The sequence below is a fragment of the Parasteatoda tepidariorum genome, chromosome 8, assembly GCF_982258835.1.
Source record: "Parasteatoda tepidariorum strain Cologne lab strain chromosome 8, Ptep-v5.0, whole genome shotgun sequence".
Classification (NCBI taxonomy): domain Eukaryota; kingdom Metazoa; phylum Arthropoda; class Arachnida; order Araneae; family Theridiidae; genus Parasteatoda; species Parasteatoda tepidariorum.
In genome coordinates, this window is record NC_141762.1 from 101546415 (window position 1) to 101561276 (window position 14862).

Consider the following 14862-nt stretch of genomic DNA (forward strand, 5'->3'; position numbering starts at 1 on the left):
TTCATTATTTGTCTGTTACGCACTTATTATATTATCGTAATGAATTATATTTGAAGACATTTTAAATAGGCACAAATCAGAAAACCATAATCAATAATAAACATTATGTGATTATTTTGAATAGTCTATAGCTTAAAACTCTCGAATATCAACTCGACATTATCAGAATTTTTTAAGACCTTAACTTAAAACTAAACTGAAGTCACGTGACTCAAAAAGAGACAGGGGTTTTGTATGAGGTCTAAATGGTGTAAACCAACAAAAATAAAGAAAACTTCCCATAGGGTATAATGATGTTGTTTACAAAGGTGTTTTATTTTATTTTTGACAAAGTTTCGTTAACTTTTAGAAATAATATAGACAGAGAAGGATATTTGATTTGAGAATTGATATTTTTTTTTTTATTCAGAAGTATTTGTTTTGTCAAGTGTTATAAGTAAACTGGTCTATAATTAAGAATTTTAAGTTTTTTACTAGAGATACAAATAATTCTTCAACCTTTATTTTTTAAAACCTGAATAACATTAGAAAATAGATAATTATGTACACGTATCATGAGTTAGAGTCCCCCCTGCCATTAGGCTAACCGTGGGAGTTTTTCGTGGTTTTCTTCACTATGTAACGCAAATACGTTTCAGTACAATCAAGAAAGTCCTCCTCGAAGGCAAATTTCTCCCAATACTTGATCCAGGAGTACGCTTGTCCTTTGGATTGGGTTCAAAGCTACGGAGTGGAACGTTAGTAGTCTTAACCCAAAAAATTGGGTCGGCTGTTTAACGACGGTTATAAAATAAAATAATTTTTTTTAATTACTGTTGGTTTATTTTTTTTAATAGCATACATAAAAGTATAAATTGTTGCAAAAAAAAAATTTCATTATGGTTTGATCGCAGGCACAGGTAATTGAAATTTATAAGGTTTTAAATTAAAAAGTTTTAGGGAAATAAGTTTTCTAAAAATGTTTTTCTCTATATTTTTTATTATTCACTTCGAAAATATTTTATTTAAATTTTTTAAGAACAGATGCAAATAATTTTAAGCCCCTTTCATTTTTTAATAACTTTTTACGCCGCCGAACTATGCAAAAATAAAATAAAATATTTTTAAATAAAGTAAAAAACAAATGTACATAGGGCCTGGTTGGCAGGGTGCTGGACTCGCGTTCGTGAGGACAGCAGTTCGAATCCAGCCGGCCGAAGACTTCCCGTGTAGTAAATGGTGACTGATGCGCGTTGAATCTGTCGGGTCACAAAGTCCTCTATGTTTCCATAACAAATTATACCGTTGAGGGTACTGAATCGGAGATTGATCGTTCCCTGGTTCAGGTCAAAATTACGATCTTCGGATGAATGAATGCTTCCGCCCTATAAATGGGTGTGACGTATGGGTATGGCAGAATACGAATTCTCCGCCATAGATGGCGCCACTGGAAAACAACAACAAAAGTACACAGGTTTAGATGGAGAAGTTAAAACAGAACAAAACGATATAAGTCGTTTAATGAAATGAAAAAAAAGATCTTTGAAAGGAACAACCTGTTCATGACTATTCTCAAAGAATGAAATTCTTTCATTTCAAATAAGGAAAAGAAGTAATCTAATACGCATTTCAGAAACATTTTAATTATGAATTTTTCCTTCACAGAAGTTTAATCAAAAGCAAAACAATCTTATAAAGTTAAACTACTATTAAGTACTGTAAAATGGCCTTATAGTGACAAAATAATAAAGTTTCAGTCAGTTCACGATTTTTTTTTTTTTGTCAGCACGTTTTATTGCTTGGTACCGATCCTGTCATTTTTCACTTCTTGGTACTCTAAAAATATTTTATATGGTGATTTAAATATAAAACAATACTTGTAAGTGCTTGGAGTTATTTTTGAGAAATTTTATCAATGTTCTACTAAGTGCGGCACGCCCTTTCACTGTTGGAAGGTGTCTTGTATGCTGACGTCATCAACCAATATTGGAAGACCGCATATTGGGGGGCGTGGCTAATCGAGTGATTTCAAATATTAATTATAAAATAACTAGTAAACCCACTGAACTAAAATTGGTGCCTGTCGTCCTAAAATGGCATGAAATTTCATTTAAAAAATATTACCACGAACGGGATTACGGTCTGGGGACATCGAAGGCCACTCCAATCGTTGAATATCCTCTGATTGGATGTATTCGTCCATGAAGATGAAAATTGGTCCATAAGCTTCTTGGAAAAATCTCATATGGGGTGCAGGGACTGCATCAGACCGCCTAGATCAGAGTCAGGGGCCCCCACCAGGGGGGGGGGAGGTGGGCGGCCGATGCGCCCACTTAAAGCTTGGGGGAGGCATTTTTACACTAAATAAAACGAATAGTTTGGGGGGGGGGAATTTAGAATTTGCCCAAGAGCTTGGGGGGGGGATGGGGACTACTGATCAGAGTGGTCCTTTTCGACAATGTTAGAGAGCCGATATCGACTCCCAGTTTCTCTCTAGATGAGAACACATTTCGAGTTATCGCTGAAAAGAATTCTCTTTCCAAGACAGGTGGTATTCTCGGTTCGGTACCTTGCGAAACAGTCTTTTTTGCAGTTTCCAGTCTAAAGGGAGCTTAATGTACCAGACACCTGCATTAAGTCTATAGGCCACTGTTATCTGTGATACGGATACTACAATTATACAGTTAGCGAGACAGTAATGTTTCTGGTTCTTTGGCTAGAAATTTCAAGTAACCATGTGAAGCCCAGGATAGCCTGGTTGGTAGGGCAATGGGTCCATGTCCAAGAGTTCGATCCCTGGCTGGTCGAAGAAGGTAAATGGTGACTGATGGACTTTAAATCTGTCTGATCGCAAAGTCTTCCACGTTCCTATAACAATCATTACCTCTGGGGGTACTGGTCCAGCAGTTTTCTTGTCTTCTGGAGCGGTTAAAAATGACACAGCTACGGCATTGAACATTAGTAGTTGCAAACCCAAAACTGGGTCGGCTGTTCAACGACGGATGTTGTTGTTGTTGTAGTTCATTTACGTCATACTAGAGCTGCACAGTGGGCTATTGGTGACGGTCTGGGAAACATCCCTGAGGATGATCCGAAGGCATGCCATCACAATTTTGATCCTCTGCAGAGGGGATGCCATCCCCTCTGCAGAGACGTTGACGCCCTCTGTAGAGACGTTGATCTACCACACCAGACGTTGTGGTAGATCATATACAAAATGAAATGTAATATAATCACATATTGAAATAATAACGGCTTAAAATTCTTCCATTGGCAATTTTCAGATCGTGTGATTTCGTTCCATAATTAGTATCCTCATAATAAAAGTGGTAACCTAAATTTCTCTGAGCTGTTACCTCATTTCAATTACTATGCGGGAAACTGCAAAACGATATGAAATATAATAATTTCAATTAATCATTCTCTTGGAAATAACAATTAAATAAATATTGCGTTGAAATTCGTCAGGGATACAAGGCAATTAAAATATAGTTGTAGTTAATTTACGTCACACTAGAGTTGCACAATGGGCTATTGGCGACTGTCTGGGAAACATCCTTAAGGATGATCTGAAGACAAGCCATCACAATTTTGAAAATCTGCAGAGGGGATGGCACCCCTGCTTCGGTAGTCCAACGACCTGCACGCGAAGTGGAGCACTTTACGGTAGAACAGTTTAACGAGGACCCATACCGCACACCCTCGTTCCCTACGCAAAGTGTTTCAAGTGGTCACCCACCCGCCCGCAGTGATCTGCTGGGAACCGTGTCTTAATGATCAGTCCACTGCGGGACTTTCGTATCTACCAGCTATCGCTGGGATTCGAACCCGGTTCACCTCATTGGAAGGTGAACACTCTATCCCCTGAGCCATGGCGGTACGAACGACGGATGTAAAAGTAACCCTATGAAGGATCGGGATAGCCTGGTTGGTAGGGCACTGAGCTCATGCCCAAGATATCGTGGGTTCGATTCCCACCGGCAGTAAATGGTGACCGATGCACGTTGAATCTGTCCCGCAGTAGACTGATCGTTAAGACACGGTTCCCAGCAGATCACCGAAGTCAAGCATCACTGGCTACGGTCAGTGTGCGGGTGGGTGACCACTTGGATCAGTCTGCGTAGGGACCGAGGGTGTGCGGTATTGGTCCTCGTTAAACTGTGCTACCGTAAAGTGCTCGACTTCGCGCGCAGGTCGTCGGGCTACCGAAGCGGGGGTGCCATCCCCTCCGCAGAGGATCAAAATTGTGATGGCATGTCTTCGGATCATCCTCCGGGATGTTTCCCAGACCGTCGCCAATAGCCCATTGTGCAGCTCTAGTGCGACGTAAAGTAACAATAACAACAACGTTAAATCTGTCAAGTCTTCCATGTTGCTCAAAATTACAAGGCTACGTTTGCTATTTAAATACGTCATTTGGTTGAAAAGGATGCTGTTGTTGTTGTTGTTAATTTACGTCGCACTAGAGCTGCACAATGGGCTATTGGCGACGGTCTGGGAAACATCCCGGAGGATGATCCGAAGACATGCCATCACAATTTTGATCCTCTGCGGAGGGGATGGCACCCCCGCTTCGGTAGCCCGACGACCTGCGCGCGAAGTCGAGCACTTTACGGTAGCACAGTTTAACGATTTCCGATACCGTACACCCTCGGTCCCTACGCAGACTGATCCAAGTGGTCACCCACCCGCACACTGACCGTAGCCAATGATGCTTGACTTCGGTGATCTGCTGGGAACCAAGTCTTAACGATCAGTCCACTGCGGGACTGAAAAGGATGCAAGTGAATACCTTAAATATACCTCCAGAGGTATATGTGTATCAACCTGAGGTGTTTCATTTTACATCTGTGAAGAGGTAGATATTTACTACTTTAAGGTGTTTCGTTTTCCATCGTAGGTTATTACTTATCAACCTGTTATTCTGTTACACTTATGGAAGTATTTATTCAAGTGTTATGTGGAAGTATTTATAAAGGTATTTCGTTTACACTTAAGGTTATTATTTTTTTTCCAATGGCAGGCACTGAATTTGAATCTTTGCCTATACTATGCCAGAATTGTTGCTCATTTCGCGTTACCCAGTGGGCACCTGTGAGCCAAAGTCACGGAGGCGAGCAACATTGCCCACGCCACACTGCCACAAACCCATTTATAGGGTGGGCCACATTCACACATCATACACACACACAACAGAGGACAGCACGAAGAGAGAGAGAAACATCCATGCTCAAAGCGGGATTCGAACCCGCAGCCTATGGCTTCGCAGTCAGGCACGCTAATCGCTCGGCCACCTGGCCGGCACTTCAGGTTGTTATAAATCTGCCTCAAATTTATTTTTTGACAGTTGAAAAGGTAAATTTTTACTAACGTGAGGTGCAATATGTTCGACCTCATGTTCCTTATGTTCGTAATTATTTTTCAACCTCGGGTATCAATTTTTATGCTTGGAGAGGAATTTATTTATCAACCTATTGTGTCGTTTTATACTTCTGGGTATTTTAAACCTACCACAATTGTAATTTTTGATAGTTGGAAAGGTAATTTTTTACTAACATGAGGTGTTTTATGTTCTACCTCAGGTAAATATTTTTCAACATCAAGTACAGATTTTTATGCTTATAGTGGTATTTAGTTATCTACCTAAGGTGTGCCATTTTACACTTCTTGTTATTATAGATTAACTTCAAGTGCATTTTTTGACACTTGGAAAGGTTATTTTTTATTAACGTGAGGTTTTCCATGTTCTACTTTAGGTTATTATTTCGTATCCTCAAGTATATATGCATTTTTAGAAGTATTAATTTATACACCTAAGATGCGACATTTTACACTTCAGGCTAATATTGCTCAACCTAAAGCTGTTTTTTCTAATACTTACGAAGGTAATAATTCCCAAACGTGAGGTGTTATACGGTCCGCCTAGTTTATTAATTTTTAATCTAACTATTATATGAAGATATTATATATATTATATAAAAATAATATATATCTTTACATTTTTTTACTAATAGAGATTTTCATTTATCAACCTGAAATTTTTAATCTTACACATTCGTTAAGTTCAAGTACAAGTTTGAAAGTTTCAAGTACATAATTCTTCTGTAATTTTAATAGATTCAATTAGACCATCGTGAAATGACGCTTATCCGAATTCAACAGTTAAAAAAATTATTTATGGGAACTCATATTTTTATAAGATAGTTATCTAAGGTGCTTGAGTTTTTGAAGCTATAAAACTACGAATTTAAATAGGTAGTCAGCTGAAACTCAAAATACTTTTATTTCAAACTAAAATTTTCTGTTTTTTTAAAAAGCCAACAAATTTATTTTAAATATAACATTCCATCTACCTGTTGAAACTTGGAAGTATTGGAACCTCGAAGAAAAAAATATGAATTAGTAAGAAAGTCATATTTATGATAATAGTGGCAGGTTTTATAATATTCGAAATTTTTTTCTTTCATGATCTAAATTAACTCGATGAAATTAATTTTCTTTTTCAGATAAATGTTATTCCACTTTTGTCATTTCTATTTAATCCTCATAGCTAAAAGCGTGACAGGTATCATAACCAAAAAATAAAATACACTAAAGATAGTACTACTACCATTTAAAACCTCTACAGAAATTCAAATATATAATTCCGAGTCTTATAAGAAAATTTTACGAATACACAATGTTTTTTGTCCCACACACCGCAGTGTAGATTTGATAAATTTTGATGGCGTCTTCTTTTATTCTGTTTTTAACATTTGGTTTTATTTTAGACAAAAATGTTAGTATGCTTCATGATATTAAACAAATATTAGCGAAGCAGTAAAGAAATCAAAATTTAGACTTTTTTGTACTTCATACTTCTTGCAGAATTTTTATTAGTGCACTCCAAATTTTTTTACGGAATAAAAATAGATAGTTGTTCTTCAAACTTTTGCTTAAAGGCTTTAATTTATAGTAAAAGTGCCTTATAATTTATTAACTATATATGACTCATTTTTAAATGTTTTAAATAAGAAAAAAAAAGTTTCATGGAACGGGACTTTTTGTCAACATATTTGGCTGTCGAATCGAATGAATTCAAGAGATTATTAACCTACATAGTTGTTTATTCATAAAGTTGGGTGATAAAGCCAGTAGTCCTATTCATTCCTACCAGATATCTCTAATTTTTTTACAGACTGATCTAATTACAGTCCCTGCTGACCATATTATTCTATAAGATTCTAGGTAAAATCTTATTATCAGGTGATACTATAGAGCTTTATTGTTTTTACACAGCTGAAACCGGTTTGCACTTATTTACGTTTGTGTATCAATGTACAGTGGGCCAGCAAATTTGTATTTCGATAAAAATTTTTTCAAAATTTGGGGGTTTTTATGTGCAGGTAAATTGAATTCATAGTTGAAATTTTGAAATACACTAAAAATACCAAAAAAAGCAAACAAAATGACGGCTGAAATATGGAGAGCAAAATTTAAAAAAAAATAATATAGTACATTTAAAATTAAATATAGCAATGAAAATACAATAATTTTCGTAATTTTATATTAAAAATGAAAAGCAAATTATATTTCCGAAGTAAGATTACAAAATAACTCGAAAACATGAAGAAAAAAACATAATTTTTGTTTTTCGGTACATTTAGTCCACCTTTGCAATCTGGTCAAAATGGGGCAGGTTTTTTCGAAAGAAGAAACATCAAAGACAAAAAAGAAAGAAAAAAAAGTTTAACTCATTACCTCGTGGAACTTTTTGGAGATAAGTTTTGAAAGTGATTCAAACATTGTTAAATGTCAAATGATAAGATATAAACTAGTATAAGTTTGTCAAGAGCATTAACTAATCCAACAAATTGAAAAATTGCACTATAATTTCAGAAAATGCAACAGTAAGGTGAAATTCCTATATATATTTCTGAAATATAAATTTAAAAGTTACAATAGAAAAAAATCAAATGGTGTCTTCTGACATCATTATACAATCTACCACGAATTAAAAACGATTCCTAATAAAAATAAAACTCCGATAAAAGTGGAATTATAAGGATAATATAAGCGTTCATAATAAGCAGCCTTTTCTTTGCCATTGTAAATGCAATTTCCAAACGTTAAAAAGAAAAGGAAGAAGCAAAGCAACGTTGCTACACAGGTTTAGCGTTACCCAGGGTGTACCACAAGGAGGCCTGTCGGATTTTTTTTTCTTCTTTTTTTCGGCAAAATGTCAGGAGAAATTTTCTTTTCTTCTTTTTTTCGGCGAAATGCAAGAAGAAATTTTTCTTTTTTTCTTCCTCCTTTTTTTTTTTTTTTTTTTTTTTTTTTTTGCGAAGTGTAAGAAGAAATTTTTCTTTCCAACAAAATGTAACAAGAATTTTTTGATAGATTTGAAGATATAAATTGTCTTCAAATGAGGTGAACGGGGTTCAAATTCCAGAGATAGTTGGTCGGTACAAATTCCGCATCTGGCTCGCACCGACCACAGTGCTGACGTAAAATATCATTAGTGGTAAACAGATCATCGGTTAGAGTTCCCTTGCCATGAGGTTTTTGTGGTTTTCCTCTTTATGTAATGCTGGTTAGTTTCATCAAAAATTCCTCCATAAAGGCAAGTTTCTCCCGATACATAATCCAAGAGTTCCCTTGTCTTCCGGATTGGGTTCAAAATGACAAGGCTACTGAGTTGAACATTAGTAGTCGTAAAACCAAAAATTGGGTCGACTGTTCACAACGACGGTTATAAAATATAAAATTCATTATTTTCAGTCAAACATATGCAAGAAATACTTACATATTTTCAACTAAAGGACATTCTTCATATTTTATCATAACTATTGACCGCATACATTTGAATTACCTCGCTTGAATTTTAGCTAAATGAATTAAGCTATAAAGAAAATGTGAATTTTATGCTTACTTAATGGTCGAGGATGTTTTTTCAACTGGTGTAACCAGTGATTAACAATGGCTCTTTTATAGAGAGGAAACTTCATCCTCTTCTTAAGCCAGTAAGAAACCACTGTTCAGTGATACAATTCACTCATACAATTCATACACTTTTTTAAAAGGTTTTGAAAATCGTAGTCGAATTGACAACCTTTTCCGAATATAGCTCAAAGAAGAATGAGCATTAAATTTTTCCTAAACCTTTGCTACAATTCTCAACAATTACTATATTTTTGTTAACAATGTGTAACAATGATATTTTATACGCACTTCTCTGATATTTCTTTAAATGTATAAGTATTGTTGTAATTCTACAGTAATTTTTATTTTAATTCATTGTCTCAAATTAAATTTAAAAAAAAGCAAACATAGATATTGTTGAAAAAATTCCAAATCTAACTTTAAAAAGTGATTTCCTAATGAGAGAAACTCATGTTCATAAAAGACATCTAAATTTTGTGCTAAACACGTATAAAAGAGTTTTAAACATATGTGGAACCTATAGAAATTAGGCTGACATTAAGTTTTTTTTTAAATATTTTCCTACAGTCTCTGGCCAAATTATTAGACGCACTATAAGATTCTGTGTAAAATCTTAATTATCAGATGATACTATAAAACTTGATTGCTTTTACGCGACTGAAACCGGTTTGCACTTGTTTACGTTCGTGTATCAATTGGTTAACATTGTAATGCAATGCGTTAAAAATAAATACGAATAAGAACTAAATAAAAAAATTTCCTGAATAAAAACTCATTACATGTATGTTTAAATGTAAAAGTATTGCCTATAAACAAGTGCAACACATGTCATTATTAAAACACTACAGTCCGTCTTATAATTTGGTTTAATTATTATAATATACAAATATAATACCTGATATAATAAATATTCTATATTTATATAATATATCGTTTAATTTAACCCATTGCACAGTGGGCCAGAAAACCATGATCTTTGGCCTAATGTCAAAATTAAATTTTCAAGTAAAACATGTGTAGGCAGTTTTAATATCGCCCAAATTAAGTATTCATAATTATTCCAAACATTATAATTTACTTTTTGAACCGACAAGAGTACAATGTAGTGAAAAATATGTTAAAAAAAATATTTTTTAATGTAACTTTTAAATTTATATTTCAGAAATATATACAGGGTGTCCCAAAAGGTCGTTTACAAACTTAACATGCTGGTCTGTCATATCATGATGAACAAGGTTTACATAGGAACTTGTGTGAGAAAATTAAAACTGAGACCGCTAGATGGCGATAAGTGCAAGTTTGGACGAGGAGAAAAAAAATTATATCGATAGCGGTGTTAATATGATTTTTATTATAAAAGATTACATCACAGCAAATGCTCAAAATTCCTTCCATTCGCCACAATGCACGTTTCACAGCGTCGGCGCATGGATTCACGAACTCGTTCAAATTGGCCAGGAGTGTCACGGACACGTGCTGTCGCTTCCGCGATCCGGGCGATAAGATCCATGTCCGATGTTACAGGTGTCTCGTACAATATGGACTTCATGTGTCCCCCAGGTAGAAATCCAGGGGAGTCAGGTCGGAGGATCGCGGCGGCCATGGGACTGGTCCGCCTCTACCGATCCAGTGATTAGGATAAATCCTATCCAGGTATTCTCGAACAGCGTAGCTAAAGTGGGCAGGCACTAAATCATGCTGAAACCAGATGTTTCGGCGTGTAGCGGCTGGAACGTCACCCATCATATCTGGCAAAACTCTTTCTAAAAAAATGCAATAGGTATTTCCGTCGAGGCGTTCAGGTAGAAGGTAAGGGCCAATCAACATGTCACCGATAATACCAGCCCAAACGTTTACGCTGAAACGTTGTTGATGTGCATGGGCACGTGTACATCTTGGGTTTTCATGCGCCCATACGTGCATGTTGTGCAGGTTCACGACACCATCCCGTGTAAAGCAGGATTGATCAGAAAACAAAATACATGATGGAAAATCTGGCTGTGCGACCCGCTGTTGCAAATACCAGCGTGAGAATGCAATGCGTTTGGGATAATCGTCAGCGCACAATGACTGTACTTTTTGGAAGTGGTAAGGGTGTTGCATGTCATCGTGCAGTATGCATATTATGGTGGAACGAGCTACACCCAAGACACGTTCGCCTTCTCGGAGACTTCTTTGCGGGTTGATGGCATACTCCTGTAGCACGGTTTCCTCTACGACAGGTGTGCGTGTAGCACGTTCTCGACCGATGTGGCTACATGCTACGAAAGCACCTGATTCACATAATCTGCGGTGCAATCGTCCAAACAAAACATGACATCTGTTTGCTCAAGGTACGTCCGTGCCGCGGCTCGTCCATTTCCATCAGCGGCGCCGTATACGTAATGCATGTCGGCCATTTCTGCGTTACTAAACTCATTCATCCTTCTCCTTCAACGTCCACGCCTGAAATGATTGTTTTTCCCACTCTCCCGTTTTCGTGCACTTATCGCCCTCTAGCTGTCGCAGTTTTAATTTTCGGACACAAGTTCCTATGTAAATCTTGTTCATCATGATATGACAGACCAGCATGTTAAGTTTGTAAACGACCTTTTGGGACAACCTGTATAGGAATTTCACCTTACTGTTGCATTTTTATCAGAGTAATTAGTGCAAATATAATAATTTCTGAAGTTAATTAATTTTTTAATATCTTTAAAAGTATTTTTTTCAGCGTGCTGTCAAAAGTTGCAGGGCGTTTTGCGAATTTTACCCTCGCAACGCTAATCCTTTTATCCCCTCTCAGATTACGTTGATCCAATTTTGGAGCACCTTGTGCATTACTTACATTAGAGTTGACATTTAGAGATAGTTGTATAACTTTTTGCTATGCGGATTCGTTTGAAAATTGATTTCATATTTAAATATGATCATCATGTTTGCCTAAAATTCCCATTATTTTCAGAAATATTTATAGAGAATATAAGACTATTTTTGAGTACCAAGCATGCTTGGGAACTAAACACTGGGGGCTCCGCTTTCGGCTGACCACCTGACCGGAATATCTGCTTCTGCACCCCGGAGCCCAAGGTCAAGATAACTGAGATGGGCACAGTAGGCCTTGGCCCTCTAGGGCTGTCGTGCCGCTGAGTTTAGTTTTTAAGACTATTTTTAGTTTGTTCAAATATGCAAAGTTCTTCAGCAATCATTTAGTACAAATACTCTTTGTCGCATTCCTTTTAGACCAAATTCTATGATTATAGAATAATAAGAGAAGATCTGTGCCGTTAAACATATTTAGAATATGACATATAGTAACATTACAATTAGGCCCCCTTGTCCCCCTATTTATTCGTCTATAATTTTGTGACTTGGCCTTCTCTGTTAGAATTTTCATTCTGAAATTATAGTGAAATAACCGGCAGCAGTCCATCCATCCGATTAACCGTAAAGTTTACGGTAAAGAACATTTTTCACCTTTACGGTTTTAAAACCGTATACAACTAGTATAGTTATAAAATCGTGAATACAAAACTATACGGTTTTTTAAACCATTTACAGCTACCATGGTTTTAAAACCGTGAAAAAAGAAATTTAATTGGACATAGGAGCTAAGATTCTAGTTAGATAATGGGAATTGGAGAGTTGCAGGACACTGGAAATTCTTCATGTGCGGGAATGGAGGTGTCAGAGCTGGGATTCGAACCCCCGTTCTGTCGGTCATGAGATTGACAGATTAGTTCCCTCGGCTATAATATGTATGCCGTTGCAAGGAACTAAGTTGCTTCATTAGGTGTGCTTTGTGGGTGCAATAAAATTCTTGTTATTTAACCGTTTTAGGTAAAAAATAGTTAATAAACGATTTTTCTCACTGTTAGTAGTTTCATTACCATCTTAATTATGGTTATTTGACTGTTTTGTTCAAACGCGGTAAAATAACGATTAAATAGATTGTTATTCAGCCATTTTTTTCTGAGAAATTTCTAACAGTGTTGTAGCCCAGTGAAAGTTAGGTCGAAAGAACGCCTTGGATTCGGAATTAGAAAGTGGAAATTATTTTTTTCATTTATTTCACTCAAAAAATAATAATTTGTGTTTGCAACGGGTTCTGAAGTTAGCTAAGCTTTTGAGATCAAAAAACTGCTACATTTTAGAAACTTTGTTAGTTTTTGTCTCATAACATCACCTCAATTTTTTCATGGGCCAGGATAGTCCGGTTGGTATGGCACTGGCCCCATGTCCAAGAGTTCGTGGGTTCGAACCCCGCCGACCGAAGACTCCCCGTGTAGTAAATGGTGACTGGTGCACGTTAAATCTGTCGAGTCGCAAAGTCCTCCATGCTCCCATAACAAATCAATACCTCTGAGGGTACTGATCCAGGAGTTTCATTGTCTTCTGAATTGGTTCAAAATTTCAAAGCTGCGGAGTTGAACATTGATAGTCGTATTCCCAAAATTGGGTCTGCTGTTCAACGAAGGATATTAAATTAAATAAATTTTAATTCAAACCAAAGATCTGTATATTTCATTACCTTCCACCTGAATATATTTTTTAGACCTGTGCAAGTCTTATTCAACAACCTAAGATGTTTCATTTAACACTTCAGGTTATTCTGGATCTACCTCAAGAGAACTTTTTGACTGTTGTAAAGGTAATTTTTTACTAGCGTGAGGTGTTTTATATTCTACCTCAGGTTATTATATTTAAACCTCAGGTATATATTTATATGTATTAGAGGTATTTTTTTTATCAACTTAAGGTGCGTCATTTTACACATAAATCAACTTTAAATGTATTTTTCGACCGTTGGATAGGTTGTATTTTATGAACGTGAGGTGCTCGATGTTCTATTTTAGGTTATTATTTTTCAACCTCAAGTATAAATTTATATAGTTGTTGAAGTAGGGGAGAGTGGGGTCAATTGTAACATTTTTTACTTAACTATTTTTAACTGACAAAAATTCCAATATATTATTAGTATTAATTGACAGACGAGTAAAGTAGACTATCCTCTACTAGGAAAAAAAAAATGCCTTATTTTAAATGTTATTATATCAGTTATTAACAATTTTTGACAGTCGTGCACTTGTTACAATTGTCCCCACTTACGGGGTCAATTGTAACAGTTCATAAATTCAACTAAAACATAGTTAATTATACATATTATCATAGTTGTGATATATTTTTTATTGATCAAAATAGTAATGATATTTTAGGAGTCGAAATAATGATGAGCAGAGACCTAAAGGGTTAAACTTTAAGGGGTTAAAAATTTTAATTTATGCTGTGAAAGGTGACAAATGAAATAATGCACATGCAACATAATATAAATGATATAGGAAACTATTGGTGGTTCTTAAAGAGTTAAGTAATGGTTTGTAAACATAAAATTATTTATTTTCCGCTGTTACAATCGTCCCTTTACTTATTGTTACAATTGTCCCCAAGACGCCATTTCAGCTTCATTTGTTAAAAACAATGCTAGTTAATTAACAAAACTAATCTTTTTTTTCTTCAAAATGTTAATTAAGGTGTCCACTTACATATTCGGTTAATAATTTTTATTTGTTTAAACAAAATTACTTTGTTACAATATAATATTCTAATACCAAAGAAAGCACTTACGTAGCGTGAAAATATCTTTTGTGATGTAACTCTTTCAAAAGTACATAAAAATGGCTACCAGCAGGGGTGTACATGTAGATTTATTAAATACACCTTGTTCGCCACCTAGGTACCAAATCTAGAACCCGACACTCGAAATATTTGCTCTGTTACAATCGTACCCTGTTACAATTGACCCCACTCTCCCCTACTTATTTATCTACCTAAGGTGTGCCATTTTACACTTCCGGCTTTTTAAATCAACTTCAAATTTATTTTTTGACACTTGTAAGGGTTATTTTTAATTAACGTGAGGTGTTCCATGTTCTACCTTAGGTTATTATTTCGTAACCTCAAGTATATATTTTTGTATTTTTA

General features: G+C 35.7%; 2 protein-coding genes across 2 annotated transcripts in view; both read left to right on the plus strand.

Annotated features, from left to right (window-relative positions):
• The window catches only part of LOC107457140 (organic anion transporter 3), a 106372-nt gene that overhangs the window by 56964 nt on the left and 34546 nt on the right, over positions 1 to 14862 (plus strand). The window lies entirely within an intron of this gene.
• The window catches only part of LOC139425606 (helix-loop-helix protein 15-like), a 49275-nt gene continuing 47846 nt past the window's right edge, over positions 13434 to 14862 (plus strand). The window contains exon 1 of the mRNA XM_087169537.1: positions 13434 to 13531. The gene's annotated coding sequence lies outside the window, so the exon portion shown is untranslated. The remainder of the gene's footprint in view (positions 13532 to 14862) is intronic.